Genomic DNA, 26,516 nt, shown 5'->3' on the forward strand with positions numbered 1-26,516 from the left:
TACCACCCGTGGTTTAGCAGATGGATGAGACGGAGGCAGTTCTAAAGCCCCTGGTTCCCTTCAGCCTGAATGCACATGCAGGAGACCCAGCTGCATCCCCAAATCTGGGAGAGGATGTGAAGATACTAAAAGGGTAGGTAGGCCAGAAGCATTCTGATTTCAGGCAAAGACCCCTCAAGATATGAGGAATTTGAAACCAGAGGCAAATAATGTTGACTGTTGACTACAGTGGGTAGTTTCATCATATCTCCTCAAAAAGTCAGATGGAACCAGTCATGCCACAAAAGTCACCAGGGAGAGATCACTCCTGCTTGGTCATTCCATGAGTCACACAAAGTGAGCCAAATAACATTGTGTAGGTTCAAGGAACCCACCTCTTCTATCTTCACAAAGTCATGTCATCTAAATTACCCCCCTCCCCTGAAATACTACTAGGAGTGATCTTGCAAAACGCAAGCATGAAAACAATCATTTGCCTGAGTCATCCAAGCAGAGAGACTCATTTTCTTTAAAAGGCAATTTAAAGTATTGGAAAGAACACAGATTATAAATTTGGACTAAATACAGTTATTTTCTTTCTTTACCCATCCCATTGGAGGATGGGAGGGAAGTCATGTAGAAAACAAGGACAGTTATAAAGGAATAAATTCTAAACTGCTTTGTACACCCCAGTTAATGAGATTGAATTTGTTACACTGATACAACACATACAGACATATGCACACACACACACATTTTCCTAACTTTTTATTTTTCCAGTCGTTTTATAATGATAACATACTGTATTTTCCTAGAAGAGAAGGAACATTCATTTTTGAAATCTGACCCTGTCTTCTTGACAGTTCCTCAGCGACTCAATACACTTCAAAAGCAATTGGAGCATTTTACTTAAAGCAATGCTCCTACATTTTTACTTCACATCCTACTTGGTAAATCTGAGTTTAACCAACACAAATATTCTTACATCATGGGCTGCCACTGTTTATAATGCATATCTAAGATCTTCCCCAAATTTTCCATCTGAAAATTATATTTCAGAAATGAATTGGACAAGGTAAGAAAGGCATAAACATTTTACCTTACACCTAGGTGTGATCTAATTCCATTTCTAAAAGAACATATTAGCAAACCTATTGCTATTGAAAGGGACAATTAAAACAATAAATTATTTCAAGGGACTTGAAAATATAAAACCACCTTTTCCAGACCCTTTATGAGTCATTCCTAAATGGATTTATTTCATCTTGAATTAGACTCAAAGTTGTCTTTAGATAAAAATAACATTAAAGATAAGATGATAGTGAAGTTGAAGGGCTCACATTTATTAAGCACTTACTGTGTGCCAGGTACTTAAAATGCCTTAATAGGACTTAATTCTTCCAACAACCCTTTGAGGAAGTGCTATACTTATTCATATTTTAACAACTTTAGCAAACTGGGATTCAAGGAGGTGAATTAGCTTGCCCAGGTCTGCAGCTAGGGAGCAGCAGATGTGACATTCAAGTTTGGGTCCTCCAAAACCAGAGCCCATACTTGCCCTTCTGAGTTTATCCTCAGAATATGTTCGGGTCTATGTAGCAATGGAAGCAGTGCACTTAGAGACTGGAAGCCCATTTCATGTTTTACCTTTGCTGGGACTTTGTTGCATCATGCTAAGCAAATGATCTGTTATGTGCTTTGAAAAACAAGGGTTTTTGTGAATATTAAATGGATTTCCATTTTCCTCCTCTCATAAAAGAAGGTAACACTACCTAACTCACAGATTTGTTTTGAAGATTTTGTTAGATAATACAGTCATCCCCCCTTATCTGTGGCCTTGTTTTCCTCAGTTTCAGTTAAGCATGGTTAACTGTAGTTCAAAAATTTTACTGGAAAATTCCATAAATAAACAATTCATAAGTTTTAAATTGCATGTCGTTCTGAGTGACATGATGAACCTCATGCCATCTGCTCCATTCCATAAGGGGACGTGAATCATCCCTTTGTCCTGCACAGCCCCCCCCCCCTCGTTAGTCACTTAGTAGCCACCTTGGTTCTCAGAATGACTGTTTCAGTGCTTGTGTTCAAGTAACCCTTATTTTACTTAATAATGGCCCCGAAGCTCAAGGGTAGTGATGCCGGCAATTCGGATATGTCAAAGAGAAGCCATAAAGTGCTTCCTTTAAGTGAAAAGGTAAAAGCTCTCAACTTAATAAGGAAAGAAAAAAAATCATATGCTGAGTTTGCTAAGACTCACGTTAAAAACAAGTCTTCCATCCCTGAAGAAAGTAAAAGAAATTCACACTAGTTTTGCTGTCACATCTCAGAGGGCAGAAGTTACAGCCACAGTGCATGATAAGTGTTTACTTAAGTTCAAAAGTCATTAAATTAATACCATAAGATATTTTGAGAGAGAGAGAAAGACCACATTCACTTAACTTTTATTACTGTATGTTGTTATAATTATTATTAATTATCGTTACTAGTCTCTTACTGTGCCTAATTTATAAATGAAACTCTATCATAGGTATGTATGTATAGGAAAAAACATAGTATACATAGGGTTCGGTACTATCCGTGGTTTCAGGCATCCACTGGGGGTCTTAGAACATATGTCCCATAGGTAGGGGAGGACTATTGTATTTGGACAGCTCAGAGTATGATATTTTCCATATACAGCCAAGTCCTTGCAAATTATAGCAATTATTATTGGATTTATGTATTTAAAACCACTTCAGTTTTAAAGCACTCCATAAGTATAAGATGATGCTAGCTTTCCAGAAGTAGGCCATAGAACAATGAATGTATCCTTGAAGTGCACAGACAATGATGAACAATGTACAGTGCTTCCAGTGAGACAAGCCATGCCCTCTTGCCCTCCATGAGCTTTACCGAACCTCATGTCCCATGACTTCCCAAAAGACCCATTCTGTGTGGCCTTCAGAAGCACGAGGGTCATCCTAGACCATATTCCTTTCTTCCTGCGCTCCTTACCCAACTTGAAAGGCTCTTCCCTGTGACAAGACCTCCTCATAGCACAAGTCATGGGGCTTTGGGAACAACAGAGGTCTGGGACCAAAATGCCAGGCTAAGGACCCACCTCTGACTGAACCTATTATAGGAGTCCAGGAGACTCAGCGCAGCTCACTCAGTGGGGACTAGGCTTTCATGCTCCTAGTGAGTTTTTCCCTTCAGTGATACTCAGAGGACCTCCCTTATTAATGCATGGTAAAAAGTATTAGTTCCAGTGCAACTCAGCCCAAGAGGACATTGGAGTAAGACTAGTACAACTATAAGTACAGATTCCTATAGGAAACGTATGTCTCCATCAAAGTTACCCATATTAAAATATGTGGCTCCATTCACTGAATCCACACATACACAGGCTTTGAAAAAGAGACAGCAGCCAAAAATTTTTGCAAATATTTCTGATAAAAGAAAGGAAAGCATTTAGTTGGGCATGCAGCAATAGTGAAACTACTCTGGAAAGCTTCTAAAGAAGTTCATTTGCACAATCTCAAAACCTGTTTGCAGCATGGAGATAAGACTCTACAAACACTCACTGGCACCTACCTCGTCATTGTGCTCATTTCTAACAGCATCTGCACATGAAATTATGCCTGGGTTCTAACTAGACACGAGACAGCTGGGAAACAAAATGTAATAAAATATATAAGAAGGTCATTATGACATTCATGTCTTTATTCCCTTTACTATTTAAACAGGAACACTAGACAAGCTCGCACATACAGTGAACTTCTACCAGGGTTGATAAAACGTGCACCAATGTCCGACCAGATGTTTCACTTTCTCTTTTACTTTTAGAGTCAGTTTTTAAAAGTATAATTTCCAGTCTCTCCTAAAATAACAATAATTTTATTGGTGAGTATCTTATGCTTATTCAAGCTTATTCTTTTCATATGCCTTTGGCTGTGGTATCATGAGGAACACTATTATTAAAAGATTCCCATGCTATTTGGGCTCTTTAAAACAGGAAATATACTGCCCATACAAAATTTTAACTAAACAATCATGTTTTACAAGCATTATAAACCTTTATAGGCACCTTGAATTATCTTGTTTATTCAAATGTCCAAACTATACCAACATAAAATAACTATTCCACGTTTCAGTTTTTCAAGGCATCAGAAATTAATATGGTGGAAAGACTGACATATTTCTACCAGCAGGGATTCTAATATCAGATACTCCCACAAATTTACAAGACCTAATAATTCACTAATTTTAAAACGTTCACATTTGTTGTCATCTAATTTACATAGTAATTCTCTTGCACCTCACTGGGAATCATCTATGCCGCAAATAAGTTTATACTATTAACTCTCTAGAAAATCATTGTTGATGCGTTCTTTACTCACCCAATCACTTAACAAATATTTATTGAGTGCCTACTATATGCCAGATCAGGCACTGAGCTAGTTGCTAGAGCGAAAGCAATGAACAAAATTAATAAGCTTAGTTCTCATTCTTTATAACAAGTTACACATTCCCTTACTCCCCGTCTCAGTGCCTCAAATCCAATCCGTAATAGCAAGTAAAAATGAAAGTTTCAAAACATATAAAATTAAGTCACAGTGTATGTTCTCACTGTTCTGAGCTTAACAAACTCAATGTTGAATCATATACATCAAATCTCTTACCAGTCTTAATTTTTTCAGCACACTTATGAAATTACCTCCTCAAGATGTGTGTTATTACAGGAGCAACTGGATGAAAACAGTTCAAAATCTCCTGTAGAAAACAAAAAGCTATTCCCATAAGAATTCTCCTATCCCAGCAAGTATTAAACATCATGACTTTTAGGCTAGGGAAGCAACTACAAAAAGGTACATATCTCATTCCCTAGATGGATAAACTGGGAGGCTTGGGGTCCAGTCCTGGAGAAGTAGGGTGACTTATTTATTGTCCAAATCTGGGCACATATGAGAGTAAATGGGGGCACTAACACCAGGAACATAAGCCTAAACTAAGACATATAGTTACCCATGGATAAATCACTTAACCTCTTTGGCCATTGTTTTCCCTGTCAAATGGTAACAAGAGCACACAAGTTTATGAAAATATGAAATATGAGAATAGGCATAAAAAACCACTTGTATATAGTGCTACACAAACTGATTTTACTGTTAATAAAAAATAATTTATTTTCAATTTACCCTGCAAACTGACTTTGAAGAGTCTTTTTTTTTTTTTAATATAGATAGTATAACATCTAAGAACTGTAGTGAAATACCAAGGAACATCCTTAAAAAGTTACCAGGGCCTGTAGTACCTTTTCCTAGCTAATCAATTAGTAGCACTACTACTTTCTAATCACAGCCATTCATCAGTGAGAACAAGGGAAATCGGGAAAAGTAGCACCGTGGATGGTGATGGAAACTTGCATCCCAACAGGTGGCAAGCTGAAACACCCATGACAAACAGCCAAACCACACTGCAGTTCTAGAATGCTAAGTCCTAATTAATCTTTGGGGAAATTTTTCAATCTGCAGCTGTGAGTCTGACCCAAAATATATTTTATCTGACAAGAACAGTACAGTAGCTTTTCAGATAACAGGCATTATTTTTTCTCTCCATAAATCATTCACTTTTATCCTAGGAAGTACAAAAAAAACAGACCTAAAGCAGACATAAAACATTTAATTCTTTATTAGGAAAGGAAAAACAAGATACTGATATTGATGTAATCTAAAAAATCAGGATGAAGCATTGCACAAATGGAGTTCTTGTTACAATGTGCTGTAATAGTGAAATAAACTCCAATGTAGGAAGCCTATACAGGAGCAAAGGAGCAAAATGGATACAAGGGCAATTAAAAAGGACTCTCTAGGAAGGAAAACAAAAAATGAAAGAAGTAAAATATACAATAAAATAGGCAAAGAGAAAATGGTGGAAAGGAAACTAAATTACATCTTATGAAATAAAAAACATTCCTATTTGTAATCATCAAGTTTTGGGCAATTTACAAGACTGCAAGGATTTTATATGGCCTCTAGATTTATAAAATTGAAGGATTGGAAAGAGATCACAAGACCTTCCAAGAAAACTGCGTAGTCAAAATTGGAGAGCTTCCCTCCTCTTTAGTTCTTAAAACAAGATGACATTACTATCAATGTCAGAAATATGACAACATACAGGAAGTGGTAAAAGATATTCCCCATATCTCCATAACAATCACAAACTATCTGGGAGAAAAACTGCTAGTTTTTGCTCCCATGTTATTTCTCATTATCTTCCTTAGTAGTAGAACTTGATTACTGACTAGGTACATTGCAGCTGAGAATAAAACTACATTTGTCAGCCCTCCTTGTTAGTGTGGCTAAATGCTAGACATTGGGTTCTAAGCAGAATTGTCTTCAAGAATCAATCCTAACAAGAGGACATATGCAAATTTGCCTCTTCCTTCTTTCCTACTGTCTAAGATGTAGTGTGATTCCTGAAGCCCATGCAACAATGGTCCTATAAATAAATAAATATATATATATATATACACACACACACACATATATATATATATATATATATATATGGTTGATGTTTAAAATGATGAAGCAAAATATAGAAGTGATAGTGAAGCAACCAGGATAGCTCTAAACTACAAACCCCCAGACGTTATTTACATGAAAGAGATTAAATCACTGATACTTGGGAGTGTTGCTAACAGCTAAAAATTACCCTAGTGATAAAGAATCATTGAATTAATACTAAAAGTTTATTCTTTTATGGATGATTTATAAATATAATATTGTACAAGTGGCATTTTCCAGATGGAGTTTATTAGCTATTTGCAAATACAATACATGCATGCTAATTTGGATTCTTCACTGAACCTTGTAAATATTTGCCCCATTTGCTTGTGTTCTCTCTCTTTTCCCCTCTCCTTCCCCCCTCATTCACCACCTCCTTCCCACCCTGCCCAATACTTTATGATATTCATCACTCAATACTTCAGCCTACATCTCTTAGACATAAAGATATTCTTCTGTGTAATCAAAAATACTACCTTTATAGCTAAATTAATTAAGAATAATTCTGTAAATTATCTAATATACAATCCATAATAAAATTTCCCCAATTATGCCAAAAATATTTCAAAAATATTTCTCAAAAATATTTCAGTGCAAAACCTGTGGGATACAGCAAGCCTAATCAATTTAAAAAAAAAGAGAGTTCCATAAAAAATAAACTATATTGGGAGTGAAAAAAGTATTTAACTAGATACAAACGTTTGAGATGTAAAAAAAATAAGAGTATTATGAGAAGCTCTATGATAATAAGGTTGAAAACAGATAAAATGGGAATTTTTTATAAAAATAAAATTTTATATATCAAGAAAAAACAAAAACTTCATTAGTCCAATAATTATTAAAAATATGGAATTGCTAATAAAAATCTCCCCTATCCCTGAAAAAGCATGGGGTTCAAAAAATTTCAGTACTATTTCAAGGAACAGATAATCCTTATTTTATACAAATTATTCCAGAATCTCAAATTAGAAAGTTTCCCAAACTCTTTTATAAGGCACGTATAACCTTAATACAAACAACTGATGAAAGAAAGTAATAAACTATAATCATGGACCAAGGTTAACTTAGAAACAAACACCATAAGTAAAAATATTAATTAATAACTTGATTCTAGCAATGTGTTTTAAAAATAATAGGCCATCTATAAGTAATCTTTATCCCAGGAATGCAATTTTAGCATTAGAAAATCTATCAACATAATTTAAAAATAAAATGAAAATGCTGTTATTTTCATGCATGAAGAAAGACTGTTCAAAAAATCAACATCTGGTTATTTTACTAAAAACAAAAAGAAAAATTTAGCAGCCTAAGTACAGAAGAAAACTTCCATAAACTAATAAAGAATATCCACCAAAATCCTATAGCAAACACACACTAGATACCAAAACTGTAAAAGCCCCCTGAATAAAGGAATAAAGGAAATAAAGGAAAAGGTTTCTTCACCCAGGAGAAAAGTAAACTGAACACACAAAAAGGATACAAAAACAAGACCCATATATATGCTGTCTACAAGAGACCCACTTCAGACCTAGGGACACATACAGACTGAGGGGATGAAAAAAGATATTCCATGCAAATGGAAATCAAAAGAAAACTGGAGTAGCAATTCTCATATCAGACAAAATAGACTTTAAAATAAAGACTGTTACAAGAGACAAGGAAGGACACTACATAATGATCAAGCGATCAATCCAAGAAGAAGATATAACAATTGTAAGTATTTATGCACCCAACATAGGAGCACCTCAATACATAAGGCAAACGCTAACAGCCATAAAAGGGGAAATCGACAGTAACACAATCATAGTAGGGGACTTTAACACCCCACTTTAACCAATGGACAGAATGAAATATATATTTTTTCATCCAAAATGAAAATATATAAGGAGATACACACTTTAAATACACATTAAATAAGATGGACTTAATTAATATTTATAGGACATTCCATCCAAAAACAACAGAATACACTTTCTTCTCAAGTGCTCATGGAACATGCTCCAGGGTAGATCATATCTTGGGTCACAAATCAAGGCTTGGTACATTTAAGAAAATTGAAATTTTATCAAGTATCTTTTCCAACCACAACGCTATGAGACTAGATATCAATTACAGGAAAAGTAAAAAAATACAAACACATGGAGACTAAACAATACGCTACTAAATAACCAAGAGATCACTGAAGAAATCAAAGAGGAAATCAACAAATACCTAGAAACAAATGACAATGAAAACACAACAATGCAAAACCTGTGGGATACAGCAAAAGCAGTTCTAAGAGGGAAGTTTATAGCAATACAATCCTACCTCAAGAAACAAGAAACATCTCACATAAACAACCTAACCTTACAGCTAAAGCAATTAGAGAAAGAAGAACCAAAAAACCCCAAAGTTAGCAGAAGGAAAGAAATCATAAAGATCGGATCAGAAATAAATGAAAAAGAAATGAAGGAAACAATAGCACAGATCAATAAAACTAAAAGCTGGTTCTTTGAGGAGATAAACAAAACTGATAAACCATTAGCCAGAATCATCAAGAAAAAAAGGGAGAAGACTCAAGTCAACAGAATTAGAAATGAAGAAGGAGAAGTACCTGACACCGCAGAAATACAAAGGATCATGAGAGATTACTACAAGCAACTATATACCAGTAAAATGGAAAACCTGGAAGAACTGGACAAATTCTTAGAAAAGCACAACCTTCTGAGACTGAACCAGGAAGAAATAGAAAATATAAACAGACCAATCACAAGCACTGAAATTGAAACTGTGATTAAAAATCTTCCAACAAACAAAAGTCCAGGACCAGATGGCTTCATAAGTGAATTCTATCAAACATTTAGAGAAGAGCTAACACCTATCCTTCTCAGACTCTTCCAAAATATAGCAGAGGAAGGAACACTCCCAAACACATTCTACGAAGCCACCATCACCCTACTACCAAAACGAGACAAAGATGTCACAAAGAAAGAAAACTACAGGCCAATATCACTGATGAACATAGATGCAAAAATCCCCAACAAAATACTAGCAAGCAGAATCCAGCAGCACATTAAAAGGATCATACAGCATGATCAAGTGGGGTTTATCCCAAGAATGCAAGGATTCTTCAATATATGCAAATCAATCAATGTGATACACCATATTAACAAATTGAAGGGTAAAAACCATATGATAATCTCAATAGATGCAGAAAAAGCTTTCAACAAAATTCAGCACCCATTTATGATAAAAATTCTCCAGAAAGTAGACATAGAGGGAACCTACCTCAACATAATAAAGGCCATATATGACATACCCACTGCCCACATCGTTCTCAATGATGAAAAACTGAAACCATTCCCTCTAAGATCAGAAACAAGACAAAGTTGCCCACTCTCACCACTATTATTCAACATAGTTTTGGAAGGTTTACCGACAGCAATCAGAGAAGAACAAGAAATAAACAAAATCCAAATTGGAAAAGAAGTAAGCTATCACTGTTTGGAGATGACATGTTACTATACATAGAGAATCCTAAAGATGCTACCAGAAAACTACTAGAGCTGATCAATGAATTTGGTAGAGTAGCAGGGTACAAAATTAATGTACAGAAATCTCTTGCATTCCTATACACTAATGATGAAAAATCTGAAAGAAAAGTTAAGGAAACACTCCCATTTACCACTACAACATAAAGAATAAAATATCTAGGAATAAACCTACCTAAGGAGACAAAAAACCTGTATGCAGAAACCTATGACACTGATGAAAGAAATTACAGATAATACAAATAGATGGAGAGATATACCATGTTCTTGGATTGGAAGAATCAACATTGTGAAAATGACTATACTACCCAAAGCGATCTACAGATTCAATGCAGTCCCTATCAAACTACCAATGGTATTTTTCACAGAACTGGAACAAAAAATTTCACAATTTATATGTAAACATAAAAGACCCCAAATAACCAAAGCAATCTTGAGAAAGAAAAACAGACCTTGAGGTATCAGGCTCCCTGACTTCAGATTATACTACAAAGCTACAGTAATCAAGACAGTATGGTACTGGCACAAAAACAGAAATATAGATCAATGGAGCAGGATAGAAAGCCCAGAGATAAAGCCATGCATATATGGTCACCTTATCTTTGATAAGGGAGGCAAGAGTATACAGTGGAGAAAGGACAGCCTCTTCAATAAATGGTGCTGGGAAAACTGGACAGCTACATGTAAAAGAGTGAAATTAGAACACTTCCTAACACCATACACAAAAATAAACTCAAAATGCATTAAAGACCTAAATGCAGGGCAAGGCACTATACAACTCTTAGAGGAAAACATAGAAAGAACACTCTTACATAAATCACAGCAAGATCCTTTTTGACCCACCTCCTAGAGAAATGGAAATAAAAACAAAAATAAATCGAACTAATGACACTTAAAAGCTTTTGCACAGCAAAGGAAAACATAAACAAGACAACCCTTAGAATGGGAGAAAATATTTGCAAATGAAGCAACTGACAAAGGATTATTCTCCAAAATATTCAAGCAGCTCATGCAGCTCAATACCAAAGAAACAAACACCCCAATCCAAAAATGGGCAGAAGACCTAAAAAGACAATTCTCCAAAGAAGATGTACAGGTTGCCAACAAACACATGAAAGGATTCTCAACATCACTAATCATTAGAGAAATGCAAATCAAAACTACGATGAGGTATCCCCTCACACCGGTCAGTGTGGCCATCATCAAAAACTGTACAAACAACAAATGCTGGAGAGGGTGTGGAGAAAAGGGAACCCTCTTGCACTGTTGGTGGTAATGTAAATTGATACAGCCACTATGGAGAACAGTATGGAGGTTCCTTATAAAACTAAAAATAGGGCTTCCCTGGTGGCACAGTGGTTGAGAGTCCGCCTGCCGATGCAGGGGACACGGGTTCGTGCCCCGGTCCAGGAAGATCCCACATGCCACAGAGCAGCTAGGCCCGTGAGCCATGGCCACTGAGCCTGCACGTCCGGAGCCTGTGCTCTGCAACGGGAGAGGCCACAACAGTGAGAGGCCCGCGTACCGCAAAACAAAACAAAACAAAACAAAACTAAAAATAGAACTACCTTATGACCCAGCAATCCCTCTACTGGGCTTATACCCTGAGAAAACCATAATTCAAAGTCATGTACCACAATGTTCATTGCAGCACTGTTTACAATAGGCAGGACATGGAAGCAACCTAACTGTCCATCGACAGAAGAATGGATAAAGAAGATGGGGCATGTATATAGAATGGAATATTACTCCACCATAAAAAGAAATGAAATTGAGTTATTTGTAGTGAGGTGGGTGGACCTAGAGACTGTCATACAGGGTGAAGTAAGTCAGAAAGAGAAAAACAAATACTGTATGCTAACACGTATATATAGAATCTAAAAAAAAAAAAAAAATCGTTCTGATGAACCTAGGGGCAGGACAGGAATAAAGACACAGACGTAGAGAATGGACTTGAGGACACTGGGAGGGGAAGGGTAAGCTGTGATGAAGTGAGAGTAACATTGACATATTTCCACTACCAAATGTAAAATAGGTAGCTAGTGGGAAGCAGCTGCATAGCACAGGGAGATCAGCTTGGTGCTTTGTAACCACTGAGAGGGGTAGGATAGGGAGTGGGGGAGGGAGACGCAAGAGGGAAGCGATATGGGGATATATGTATATGTATAGCTGATTCACTTTGTTATACAGCATACACTAACACACCATTGTAAAGCAGTTATACTCCAACAAAGATGTTAAATAAAATGAAAATAAAACACTCATTTCCATGTTTAAAAAAAAGGAATGTTATCTACAAATTTAAAATTACCAAGGTTATCCCCGAGCTGACCAAAAAAAAAAGATAATTTAACAGAAATTTAAGAGCGTAAAAGAGAATAGGAAAATTACTTAAAACAGAATAGTACATCTATAAGATTGATCTAATAAACTAAAGAAATAAAAACATAAGACATTTCCTCAGTGTTTAGGAACAACTTAAAGAGTTAAAAATAGAAATAATTTTATATATGGCTTCCTCTGATTATTGCATATGTTTCTGTACAGTGAAATTTTTCACACTTTTTTTTTTTTTTGCTTAATATTAGCCCATTTTTGTTGCATAACCTTCAGTTCTTTCTATGGGTGGCATATATTATATTATATATTTGAATATCTTACACTGTCTTAAGGAACATTTTTCTTTCAGAATGTTCTTTTATTTTCATTTCCTCAGGACGTGATTTTTAGGCCTTTTGAATTTGTTAAACGTATTGGTTACCTTTCTTTACATACCTTGAAAATTTATGTATCTTTAAATGAGAGCATCTTCTTTATGACTCCTTTAGCACCTGTTTCATGTAATCGCCAGGTGCCTCAACACAGGCCAGTAGTGGCCCAAGATCTAAGCCAGATCTTGCCCAGGTGATCAGAGTCTCTTTTTCAACAGGATATCAAAGATCAACTCTACTTAGTGCTCTGTGGTGGCCTAGATGGGAAGGAAATCCAAAAAAGAGGGGATATGTGTATACATATAGCTGACTCACTTTGCTGTACAGTAGAAACTAACGCAACATTGTAAAGCAACCATACTCCAATAAAAATTAAATATATAATATATATATAAATATATATATATTATATATATTTATATATAATATATATATATAAATCAATGTCCTAAGGTCAGCACCAGACTCATTCTGTTTCCTGGGTATGTAACTGTTCTTGTTCATTCCAGCCACTCTTTCTTGGTGAAAGCTCTAGCAGCTTCAGGTTCAGGAAGCATTCAAAGATGTTTTTCAGACTTCAGTCATTCTTGAGGGTCATACCTCACCCACCACCACCCCATTTCACAAGGTATCTGGCTCCACTCCTCTGCCATATATGTACCATGTTTTATTCCTATTTCCCACAAGAGTTAAACTCCCTGCTATCACTTTCTGTGTCCATTCCCAAAATCCAGTGGGTCTTCAGCTTCAGGACCTATGCCCCACTCTGTGTTTCCTTTCTGTTTCTATTTTATGGAAATGTTTATCCGTTTTGTTAACCATTTTTAATCTCTCATCTTAATTGCCAGATGTTTACACAAGGGACAGGGAGGGTTATGGGAACTCACACTGTCATCTACTGAAAATTCACAAAAATACAAGTTTTTCCAAAAACGTATATGCTATTGTCCATGCATTTTGCAGCATGTAAAAGAAAAACCCAACTCAAAGCCACTTGGGTCATTTGGGTCACCGTCCCATATTTGCACAAGTTCAGAGTAGGGATGGCTTCCATATGGATTCATCTAGCAGTTAAATAACATCATCAAGGACTAAAGTGTCTTCATTTCTCCTCTCCTACATGCAGAGTTAATAGTCAGTTTAAAGCTGGTTTTACCCTGGGTCACAAGGTGAATGCCAGAAGTAAATGAGGCTGTATACTTATTGGTTCACATCTGGCAAGAAGAAGAGATTCATTCCTATGTTTCTTTTGGTGTGAAGAAACTTCCCCCACAAGCATCCACAAACCTTTCCTAACCCTCATTGGCCCAAATTGTACTAACCTCTGGAAAGATAAACATGCTTGACATAATTGGGTTAGACCAGTGGTTCTCAAATTGTAGCCCCAGAAACTCCTGGGGATCCGTGAGTTCATTTTAGGGCTTCTGTGGGGTCAAAACTATTTTCACACATGAGGTGAAAAACCCAAAAAGACTGCCCAGCTCACTTGCCATAAAACGAATCTCGTGTACAGCAGCTGTTCTAAATTGTGAGTGTCTAAGAGACAGTACATAATATGTAGAAGTCATAGGAATACTGAATATTAATAATAAGTGAAATAAGGACTGAAAAGATGAAACCGTTTAATTGGGTTCTATGCCCAAACCTTCAACCCTCGCTCTTACTTTGCTCTGATTGGCTTCGACTTTCTTTTTGTAATCTAGGAACTATCTTCAGATTGAAAAATAAAAGAGATTCTTGAAAACCAGAAGAACCCAGTCACTTATTTCAAATGAAATAAGATTTAAAACTTAAATATCATTTCCCCCTGACTTTGAGATATAATTGGCATGTAAGATTAGTGTAAGTTTAAGGTGTACCACGTAGTGATTTTATATGTGTGTATATTGCAAAATGATTACCATAATGAGGTTAGTTAACAAATCATCTCATATAGTTGTAACTTTGTGTGTGTATGGTAAGAACCTTTAAATGTTCAAATATGGAATACAGTAAACTATAGTCACCATACTGTACATTATATATTCAGAACTTATTCATCTTATAACTGAAAGTTTGTACTCTGATCACCTTCATCCATTCCCCCCGCCCCTTATCCCTGCCTCCACCCCCATCCCCACCCCCTACCCCTGGAAACTGCCAACCTGCTCTCTGTTTCTATGAATTCAGTTTTTTTGGATTCCACATAAAAGTGAGATCATATAGTATTTGTCTTTGTTTGAACATAATACCCTCAAGGTTCATCCATGTTGTCACAAATGGCAGGATCTCCCTCCTTTTTATGGCTGAATAATACTTGCATTATTCATTATATATATAATCTCATATCTTCTTTACCCATCCATCCATTGATGGATACTTAGATTGTTCCCATGTCTTGGTAAATAATGCTGCAATGAATGTGGAGGTGCAAGTATACCTTCAAAGTAGTGATTTCATTTCCTTTGAATTTCCTTTGAACCAGAAGTGGAAGTGCTGGATCATATGATAGATCTACTTTTAATTTTTTGAAGAACCTCCATACTGTTTTCCACAGAGGCTATACCAGTTTACAATCCCACCAACAATGCACACATGTTCTCTTTTTTCCACATCCTCACACTCACTTGTATCTTTTATCTTTTTGATAATAGCCATTCTACTAGGCATGAGTGATATCTCATTGTGGTTTTGATTTCCATTTCCCTGATGATTAGTGATGCTGAGCACCTTTTCATGCACCTGTTGGTCATTTAAATATCTTCTTTGGAAAATGTCTGTTTAGGTCTTTCTCCTGTTTTTAAGTCGTATTATTTGGTTTTTTACTATTGAATTGTATGAATTCCTTATATATTTTGGATATTAACCCCTTATCAGATATGTAGTTTGTAAATATTTTCTCCCATTTGATAGGTTGCCTTTTCATTTTGTTGATTATTTCTTTTGTTATACAGAAGCTTTTTAGTTTGATGTATTCCCACTTGATTTTTGCTTTTGTTGCTTGTGCTTCAAGTGTCATATCCATAAAAATCATTGTAAAGACCAACATCAAGGAAATTTTTCCTTTTTTTCCCTCTAGGATTTTATGGTTTCAGGTATTACATTTAAGTCTTTAATCCATTTCATTTTTGTGTATGGTGTAAGATAGGGGCCCAGTTCCATTCTTTTGCATGTGAATATCCAGTTTTCCCAGAACCATTTATTGAAGAGACCATCTTTCCTCCTTTGCACATTCTTGACTCATTTGTCAAATACTAGTTGACGGTATATGCATGGGTTTATTTCTGGGCTTTCTGTTCTGTTCTATTGGTCTATATGTCTGTTTTTATGCCAGTATCATACTGTTTTAATTACTATAGCTTTGTAATATAGTTGTGAAATCAGGAAGTGTAATGCCTCCAGCTTTATTCAACTTTCTCAGGTTTGCTTTGGCTATTTGAGGTCTTTTGTGGTTCCTTACAAATTTTAGGATCATTTTTTTCTAGTTCTGTAAAAAATGTCAATGGAATCTTGATTGGAATTACATTGATTCTGTAGGTTACTTTGGATAGTATGGACACTTTAACAATATTCTTCTGATACATGAACACAGGATATCTTTCCATCTATTTTTGTCTTCTTCAATTTCTTTTGTCAGCATGTTATAGTTTTCATTGCATAGATCCTTAACCTCCTTGGTTAAATTTAATCCTAAGTATTTCTTTCGTTTTGATGGGATTGTAAATGGGATGATTTTCTTTATTCCTTTTTCAGATAATTTGTTGTTAATGTATAAAAATGCAACTGATTTATCTATACTGATTTTGTATCCTATGACTTTCCTGAATTTGTTTATTCCAACAGTTGGAATTTGTTCCAACAGTTTTTTGGTGGAATCTTTAGGATTTTCTACTTATAATATTATTTCATCTGCAAACACCGTTTTACTTCTTTCTTTCCAATTTGGATTCCCTTTATTTCCTTTTCTTGCTTGATTGTTCTGGCTAGGACTTCCAGTACTATGTTGAATAGGAGTGGTAAGAGTAGGCACTGTTGTCTTGTCCTTGATATTTGAGGAAAAGGTTTCAACATTTTACCATTGAGTATGATGTTAGCCGTGGGCAACAAATATCTTTTAAATGGTGTAGACTTGCTGTGAGTCTTGGGTGAGACAAAGACTAAAGGAGAAGGTAGAGTGTGCCTTCTAGGTTCTGGTGACTCAGCAGAGCAGAAAAGGAGAAGCAAATATTTAAATGCTGAGATTAGGAATATTACTAAATGAAATCAAGACCTTTACAGCCCTAGGTTTCCTGAATGGCCTAAAGGCCCCCAGGAATTTTCTAATTCAGCATATGCAAGTGGAAGTGTATACAAAGTAATTAAGTTATGAAAATTTAAAAGATACAGAAAAGGTGCTGAGACCACAACTTGAGCTGTGATATACACTGTTGAAAACTGGCAGCTGCTCTAAAGACACCAAGGACGTTTTAGCAAGTTTTCTTCAAATTTCTTTCCAATATGGGCATGGTAAGTATAATATGGTCAGCTACACAAACCCAGGGAATCATCCTGGTGTTAGAGAAGTTGCAAGCACACTGAGGTCAACTAGCAAAATTGCTCAAAGGTCACACACCCCAAACCCAGCTGGGTCTCCCACACAATTAGGTTAATGCCCATGTGGCAGCATCTCTGGGCACCTCTACTACAGGCAGAGGTTTGAGTAGCAGTAGTAGGAGAACCAAGCCAGGCTGTGCTGAGTATTGGTACCCAAATACTTCCATAGATAAAATCTTGCCCACTTTCTATGGCAAGATGTAACAGAACTATCTCTGGACTGAATGTCCCTTATGTGGGGTGCAAGGTGGCAAACTCCAAAAAGAAGTGGAGTGAAGGCTGCAGTGCACACTAATTCTGTGGCATACTTGGATCTGACCGGACAGGTTTTCTGACCTCAGCATGATTGACATTTGGGTCCAGATAATTCTTCGTTGTGGGAGTTCTCCTGTGCATTATAGGATGTTAACAGAACCTCTGGCTTCTACTCACTAGATGCCACAGCACTTTCTTCCTAGTTGTGACAACCAAAATGTCCCCAGACATTGCCAAATGTTTTCCGGGTAGCAAAATCACCCTCAGCTGAGAACCACTGGATTTGACTGGCAACAATCGTCGGGACTATCTCCAGCCTCATGTTGCTGACAGTAATTGGGGAAATGTATTTAGCCAACTTTCTGCTATATTATATTGCATGTATGCATGCCACCACATAGAGACAGAAGACAGCTTCCTTCACTCCAGCTGACAGGTTTCCCAGAGTCGGATCTAGGGAAACTGAGTTTAAATCACTCCAACCTCAACAGATTTTCAGCACTTGAAGTGGGAAAGCAGAGGTTAAGAGGAGCTTTTAGGCTAGGAGCAGTGCTGTGCGGAGCCAGCTCACATCTGTTCTTGCATCTGCTTTAAGAGACAGTTGCGTCCCTTCCCAACTCTGTGTTCAGTGATGTCACATTGGTAACCTGAAATCAGCCGTGGTGAGAGTATCTATACCACAGAAACTGGCAAATGCTATAACTTTGGGATTTGTTTGTTTGTTTTGGTTTTATTTTTCCATCCAGAGAGCCAATTGGTAAGGATTTACCAACACATCACTGGCTAGGAGTGAGGTGCTATATACCCATGATGGGAGATACGGAAAAGAACAGCAGCACGATCCAGTTTTGCAAGATCCTAGACCTTTTAGGACATGCTCTTTTAGAAGGATGGCTCTGTCATAGATTAATGATTTTGGAGACCATATTAAATAATTTTTAATCAATAGCTTTATAGCCAAGTCTCAGAGGCCCTGTTTATCCCCTGTCATGGAGGCACAGCAAATCTAAAGCTAAGTTAGAATTGGTTTAGATCAATGCAGGCAAAATAATTATACCGAAGTAGATCAATACACTGTCCCTGGAATATAAGCTGCTTGGTAGTTTATGAAGGGACTCAGTAGTGTTCAGAATTGGATTTAAAGAGTGGCTGGGTGAGGAGGATGGAGAGATACCCGTGATGATCAGTTGAACAGGATGCCTCAGGGTATTACCAGGGCCTCAGCCCCCTTCCAGTGGCTAAAAACCAAAAGAAAAAAGAAGGAAAAGAAACAGAACTTATATTTAAATTTATAGTTCAAAAATACTTTCCCTGAAATAAAAGAAGATTTGAATCTTGATTTTGAAAAAGTTTTATAATATCAGTAAAGTTTATATTTTCAAATTTATATAAAATAGTGACTTTGAAATACCTAGAGTATGGAAATAAAGTTTCATAATTTGACTCAATTGAATTATCCAATCAGGTGAAGAGTAATTCCTTTCTCAAACACATACACATAACCTACTGGCACACAGTGTATATACACACAAAACACACATAAATACATAGCACTCACACACACACACACACAATTGATCTGTTGCAGTTGAAGATTATAAATATACTGAAATGTTCTCTCATTACTGACTCAGACTTTACCTCCACAAAGTAAAACTTTATAGGTTATTGGTTTTAAAGCATGTTAAATTCAAAGTAACTGCTATTCTCCCACTATTTAAAAAATAGCAGATCAGCTCATCCCAGATAACTCAAAATCCATTTCTCCCCAGGTACCCTACATTATGAACTAACAAGTCCTATTCCATTTCGCACTGGGAGAGTCTTTGTTACACGCCATTAGCTAAGCTATTTGTTCTCCTTTGAGATTTGACATAAACATTAGTATAGCTATTATTGCAACCGTATGATACATATATGATTTATCTGCTTTTTATCTTTCAAAGAAAAAACTTCATCTCTTGACTAATATGATATTGGTATGTGTTTTGAATTTTAATCGTATATATCTGGAGGACAGCCATATTTTAAATCTGTGATGCAGAAATTAGATCATAGATTTGGAGTCACAAACAAGGGCCTAAATTGTGGCAAGCAGCTGTTTGAACTGTCCTCTAGCCATGCGGATCTGCAAAGAAGCGAGAGCAGAGGGCACATCTCCCATGCGAGCAGGTGACAGTTCTCCAATGATGCACCTCACAGCCAGTTTCCTAAGCAGACAGCACCTGAGAAGAAACAGGCAAAACTTTGTTTCTCTGCCATGAAGAGTGTTATATGCAAGTTCATCCCCACAAGCAGAACTGGGGAAAGCCCTGCTTACAAGGGAGATTTCCAAGGGGCAGAATAACTGAATTGGAAAAGAGACAGCATTTAAATGGAGGGTTTTGTTGGAAAATTACGCTGAACCCACCCAATTATAACCTACCCACTGGCCATTATTGATAGGTATCCATATCTAGTGGAGAACATAATATCAGCAATGCAAGTAAAATAAGAAATGTGAAAGCTACTAACTTCTGGTAGAAAAACAGTATTATTCAGATTGGGTGTGCAAGGCCAAAGTCTGCAGTTCCTGCTTGGTTCTCTGTACAGCTGTCATATCCCTCCCACCTTCCCACCCTAGGGGAGCCACTAACATCCCTCTGGCAATGTCACCTGCCCCAGACCCCAGACTCCTCACCTGTGAGGGACTTAAAGAATGCTAGTTCAGCCCAGGTTTTATCTCAGCCCCCGGTGATAGAAATCGATTAGTCCCTCGTTCTTATACTCCAGTGACAAAAGGCCCCCTGCAAGGGACCTCCATAGTCCCTACAAGGGTAGCTTCCTCTGTATTCTTTCCCACCAAGACCAAGTACACTGCCTTATTCATCTCATGATTTCCAAACGTCACTGATGTTTCTGAACCCTATCCCTTGTCTGGGCCCTGCCTTCTCCTACCAGGCTTCTCTGTGGCTGATAAACAACCTCACAGTCGCACATGGCCTGCCATCAGGCTCCCTAGCCATGCCAGCTCTCATCCTCCCCACTACTGTTGGGTCTATCCCACCCCATGCAAAATACCTTTCATAACTTGGTGGGCATGCCGAATCTTAGGCCACAGCATCCACTCAGTTCCTTACTTCAATACCAAATAAATTCTTGACTCAAGGATTATGCCAAAAGATACACACAAATCATCTCACGTAACCCTCACCAAAGTTCAGTGAGATGTATATCTTATCCGGGTGTCAAATATGAGAAACTCAGGCTCGAGGATACCATGTAAGCTGCTCAAGGTCTTGTTGCTAGGAAAAGGGATCCAGGAGTCAAACCCAGGCCTGTATAGATCTCTAAGCCTAACCACTATACCACGCTGCCTGTAGAAAAGACAGGCTTGGATTCTCTCCAGGCAAAATCATTCTCCAGAGACCAAGCCTCCACTCTGATTTCCCTCTGTCTTCTCAGTCAACGTGGTATTTTGTGACAGAGAACAGGTGAATTCCCCTCCCGCTTCCACATTATAAATCCTGGCCAAAATATCTATAATAAAATGCAAGAAAAAAGGTGAGTGCTGATCTGACAGCTGGAGACCGCCAGGAGCATACGCCTTTCTATAATGCCAAGGGGCTTTGCTTGAGGGCTGCACTTTTGAATTGGCAGCTGTTTCATCTTAATGTGGAAACAGCAACCACAAACAGGAGACCAACATCTTCACATGTACCAGTGGTATTCTGGTATCCAGATCAGATTTTTTCCTTGAGCGAACATGGCCTTGCTGTTTTCCACAAGTAGTCATTGACCCAGGGAAAATGAGAAGTTGCTAGAACAAAAAGTTGAGAAGCTGTATAGTTTAGTCAAAGATGATGAGTTGGGAGATTTTTTCCCCTGTCTCTTTTAATATAAAATACTCACATCCTCCTTCAACCTTAGTTTCATCATTCATAATATGAGTAATTTTTTGATTCCTGCCAAGTATTTAGTGCAAACAAAGGCAAAAATGGTTGTAGATTCTAGAATGAATGACATAGTAAAAGAAAATGACTACACAAAAGATTGTAAACGTATTCTCTATATAGGGTAGATTTGTTTGAACAATAAAATTCCAAAGGGAAATGATATAAATAGTGTCATTTGGTGAAAAAACCAGCCTTTCTTCACTGTGGACTTCGGTCACAACAGAGATTAGAGGTAAAAGTTACCAAACTTAGTGCCGTTCATTATATTGGGTTCTGTTTTGTTTTTAAGAAACTTCTAATGTCTTTGTCATGTTGGGAACTTACAATTCCTCTTGTAATATGTTAGGACACATCCACTGACATCCATCTCATGCCATCTTTCAATGTAACATCAGCTCCAAAAGATGAGGGGAGAATGCCAATGTAGAATTGTTTACCAAGAATATAATTTAATAAAATCACTCTAAATTCTTAGATTTCCAGCCAACATTTAGGGAGAGCCCTTGTCCTTTTTCTTGATTCTTGTTTCTCATTGGGTTTCAGTTTGGATAATTTCTGTTGGCCTGTCTTCATTGTCCACTGTTTCTTTCTTCACCTGTGTCCAGTCTATGGGGGGTGTGGGGTAGGGATCAAGTCAGTCTGGTGAGGAGTTGAGCAGAGTTGGGGTTTTTCTTGCTAGGTTATGGTCAGTGCTCTGTAGACCTGAATTCCCCTGGTGGTTGGCTGCTGCTACCTGCGCTTAATGTGGGTTTAGGGTGCTCCGGGTTTTTCTCAGCACAGCTTCCCTGGGGAGGCTTCAGAGGTCCCTGCCTGCCTGCCTACACCACACAAGGCCCTCTCTCCTCGGCTTGCGCCTGCCTGGCAGCAGCCTACTGGTGCAGGTGACATGAGATGCTGGGCTCCTGGTGGAGCCACGGGGTGCGGGGGGCCCTAGTTCACCCTCAGTCTCAGGCAAACCAAGGGCACCAGGACCTCAGAGAACTAGCTCACCGATGAGCTCAAGAAAAATTAGGACCTTGTAATGTACTGGCTTTTCCGCTTCCTTACAGAGGGTGGAATGTGGTCTTTCGAATTTCTACATCCTATGGAAAACACAAGTCCTCTGTCCTATTTAGAGTAAAATTTAAAGTAATGCACTTTCCACAAGGGTTAAAAAAAATTCCTCTTCCTTTCTTCCAGGAGTGTGTGCCTGGGTGTCTCAAGACTCAAAGTCCCACGGTCTGTAAGTAAGTTCCCATGTATAATTCTCAAAATCTCAGCTTGAGATAATGGTCGAAGAATTTTACAAAAGCAGCATTTTCTTTTCTTTTCTTTTTTAACATCTTTATTAGAGTATAATTGCTTTACAATGGTGTGTTAGTTTCTTCTTTGTCACAAAGTGAATCAGCTATACATATACATATGTCCCCATATCTCCTCCCTCTTGCGTCTCCCTCCCACCCTCCCTATCCCACCCCTCTAGGTGGTCACAAAGCAGCGAGCTGATCTCCCTGTGCTATGCGGCTGCTTCCCACTAGCTATCTATTTTACATGTGGTAGTATATATAAGTCCATGCCTCTCTTTCTTCACCTCAGCTTACCCTTCCCCCTCCCCGTGTCCTCAAGTCCATTCTCTAGTAGGTCTGCATCTTTATTCCTGTCCTGCCACTAGGTTCTTCATAACCATTTTTTTTTAAGATTCCATATATATATTAGCATACAGTGTTTATTTTTCTCTTTCTGACTTACTTCACTCTGTATGACAGTCTCTAGGTCCATCCACCTCACTACAAATAGCTCAGTTTTGTTCCTTTTTTTGGCCGAGTAATATTCCATTGTATGTATGTGCCACTTCTTCTTTATCCATTCATCTGATGATGGACACTTAGGTTGCTTCCATATCCTGGCTATTATAAATAGAGCTGCAATGAACATTGTGGTACATGACTCCTTTTGAATTATGGTTTTCTCAGGGTATATGCCCAGTAGTGGGATTGCTGGGTCATGTGGTAGTTCTATTTTTAGTTTTGTAAGGAACCTCCATACTGTTCTCCATAGTGGCTGTATCAATTCACATTCCCACCAACAGTGCAAGAGGGTTCCCTTTTCTCCACACCCTCTCCAGCATTTATTGTTTGTAGATTTTTTGATGATGGCCATTCTAACTGGTGTGAGGTGATACCTCATTGTAGTTTTGATTTGCATTTCTCTAATGATTAATGATGTTGAGCATTCTTTTATGTGTTTGTTGGCAATCTATAGATCTTCTTTGGAGAAATGTCTATTTAGGTCTTCTGCCTATTTTTGGATTGGGTTGTTTGTTTCTCTGATATTGAGCTACATGAGCTGCCACTAAATTTGGGGATTAATCCTTTGTCAGTTGCTTCATTTGCAAATATTTTCTCCCATTCTGAAGGTTGTCTTTTCATCTTGTTTATAGTTTCCTTTGCTGTGCAAAAGCTTTTCAGTTTCATTAGGTCCCATTTGTTGATTTTTGTTTTTATTTCCATTTCTCTAGAAGGTGGGTCAAGAAGGATCTTGCTATGATTTATGTCATAGAGTGTTCTGCCTATGTTTTCCTCTAAGAGTTTTTATAGTGTCTGACCTTACATTTAGGTCTTTAATGCATTTTGAGTTTATTTTTGTGTATGGTGTTAGGGAGTGTTCTAATTTCATTCTTTTACATGTAGCTGTCCAGTTTTCCCAGCACCACTTATTGAAGAGGCTGTCTTTTCTCCATTGTATACTCTTGCCTCCTTTATCAAAAATAAGGTGACCATATGTGTGTGAGTTTATCGCTGGGCTTCCTATCCTGTTCCATTGATCTATATTTCTGTTTTTGTGCCAGTACCAGACTGTCTTGATTACTGTAGCTTTGTAGTATAGTCTAAAGTCAGGGAGCCTGATTCCTCCAGCTCCGTTTTTCTTTCTCAAGATTGCTTTGGCTCTTCGGGGTCTTTTGTGTTTCTATATAAATTGTGAAATTTTTTTGTTTTAGTTCTGTGGAAAATGCCAGTGGTAGTTTGATAGGGATTGCATTGAATCTGTAGATTGCTTTAGGTAGTAGAGTCATTTTCACAATGTTGATTCCTCCAATCGAAGAACATGGTATATCTCTCCATCTGTTTGTATCATCTTTAATTTCTTTCAACAGTGTCTTACAGTTTTCTGCACACGGGTCTTTTGTCTCCTTAGGTAGGTTTATTCCTAGATATTTTATTCTTTTTGTTGCAATGGTAAATGGGAGTGTTTCCTTAATTTCTCTTTCAGATTTTCCATCATTAGTGTATAAGAATGCAAGAGATTTCTGTGCATTAATTTTGTATCCTGCTACTTTACCAAATTCATTGATTATCTCTAATAGTTTTCTGGTAGCATCTTTAGGATTCTCTATATATAGTATCATGTCATCTGCAAACAGTGACAACAAAAGCAGTATTTTCTAAAGTGTGTCTTACAGGATTCTCCTTCCTTTGGATTATAATGGGTATTACTGTTAAATCAGAAGTCAGTGACCAGTTTTCAGTAAATGCTAGTATTATTTTTTAATTTTTTAAAGTTTCTTTACCACAAAACTTCTCAGAGCCTTACATACTGTGTGTCCAGTCCTTTGGGAGCACACACACAAAAAAAGAAAACGTGCAACGTGCTTACACATAAACCTCTTGCATATGTACAAGCATATCAGTAGATCAGTAGAGTCTAAGAAGTAGAATTCTTGGCTCAAATGGCATACTCATTTTTTGAATTTTAATTAAAACTCACATTTTGCACTGCAACAAAAATTATACCAACTTACATCCACAAAGAGTATTAATATTCCCATTTTCTTATACACACTCAGTGACCTTGTGTATTAACATCCTTCTAATATTTGCTAATTTTATAGGAAAGGAATAGTATCTCATGGTTCACATTTGCAAATAGGCAATGTGTATACGTGTGTCAGAAGTACTTAGTCTGGTCATTTTTCTATTGGGTTAATCTCTTATGTATTTGGAAAAGTTCTTCATATTTTAAAGAAGTTGGTCTTTTTCTATGAATTACAATTTTCTTCCTATTTTGCCCTTTGCCTTCAAACATTGTTCATGAGATTTGTTCTTGTTTGTAAATGTTAATTTGTATGTAACCAAATTCAGCAATTTTCTTCTATGCTTTCCAAGTTTCATGCCATGCTTTAAAAGACTTATTCAACTCTAAATTTTTTTAAAAAGCACTAAAGTATTACATGTCATAAAATTAAATTCTACACAACTGTTAAAAACAATAAGATAAATCTATATGTAGTATCCCAGAAATAGGTCCGTTACCTGTAAAGTTTTTAAGAATCTTTACCTGTGTTTCTTTTAAGGCTCACAGCACTGTAAAGTTGGTATTGTTATTTTTCCCAATTTTTCTAATGAGGAAACTGAGTTACAAAGATTTTAAGTATCTCTTAACTTACGTAAAGTTTCATAGCAAGTAGAGAAGGCAGGATTTGCTCTGGGCAGACTGACTAATAGCCAGACTGTGCTATCAGCCAAACTATTTGGGTCTACATGTGGAATAGGAAGAACCTGGTTTGGTTGTTTCCTGTTCCTGAGTGGAATTCAGCAATTAGGAAGAAACTGCAGTTTTCCAAAGATATCTTTAGATGGCTTTCCTTTCTGTTTGCTGGGTGAGTTTTGGTGGTTCACCCACTCCCAGCAAGAATGAGCCTGTCTTGCTTTTGTAAGGATAATTTTTTTTTAAAAAAATCCATCTGACATTAGAGAAAAATCCACTGCGTCTCTCTGAAAGGACAGTTTTAGTATTAAATATTCTCCAAACTTCTTTGAACCTGTAGTTTTGGAGAGCATTTTAAAGAACTAGTGTTCTTTTTAAAGTAATACATTTGGGAGAAAGAACTAAAATCGTAGAATTCTCTTTCCCAGTTTCCTTCACTTTGCTGACAACTGTGTGACCAAGCCCACTTCCTCAGTAAATAAGCCTGAAAACAACACCATTTTAATGTTTACTGAAGGTTTA

This window comes from Delphinus delphis, chromosome 16 (assembly GCF_949987515.2).
Source record: "Delphinus delphis chromosome 16, mDelDel1.2, whole genome shotgun sequence".
Taxonomy (NCBI): Eukaryota; Metazoa; Chordata; class Mammalia; order Artiodactyla; family Delphinidae; genus Delphinus; species Delphinus delphis.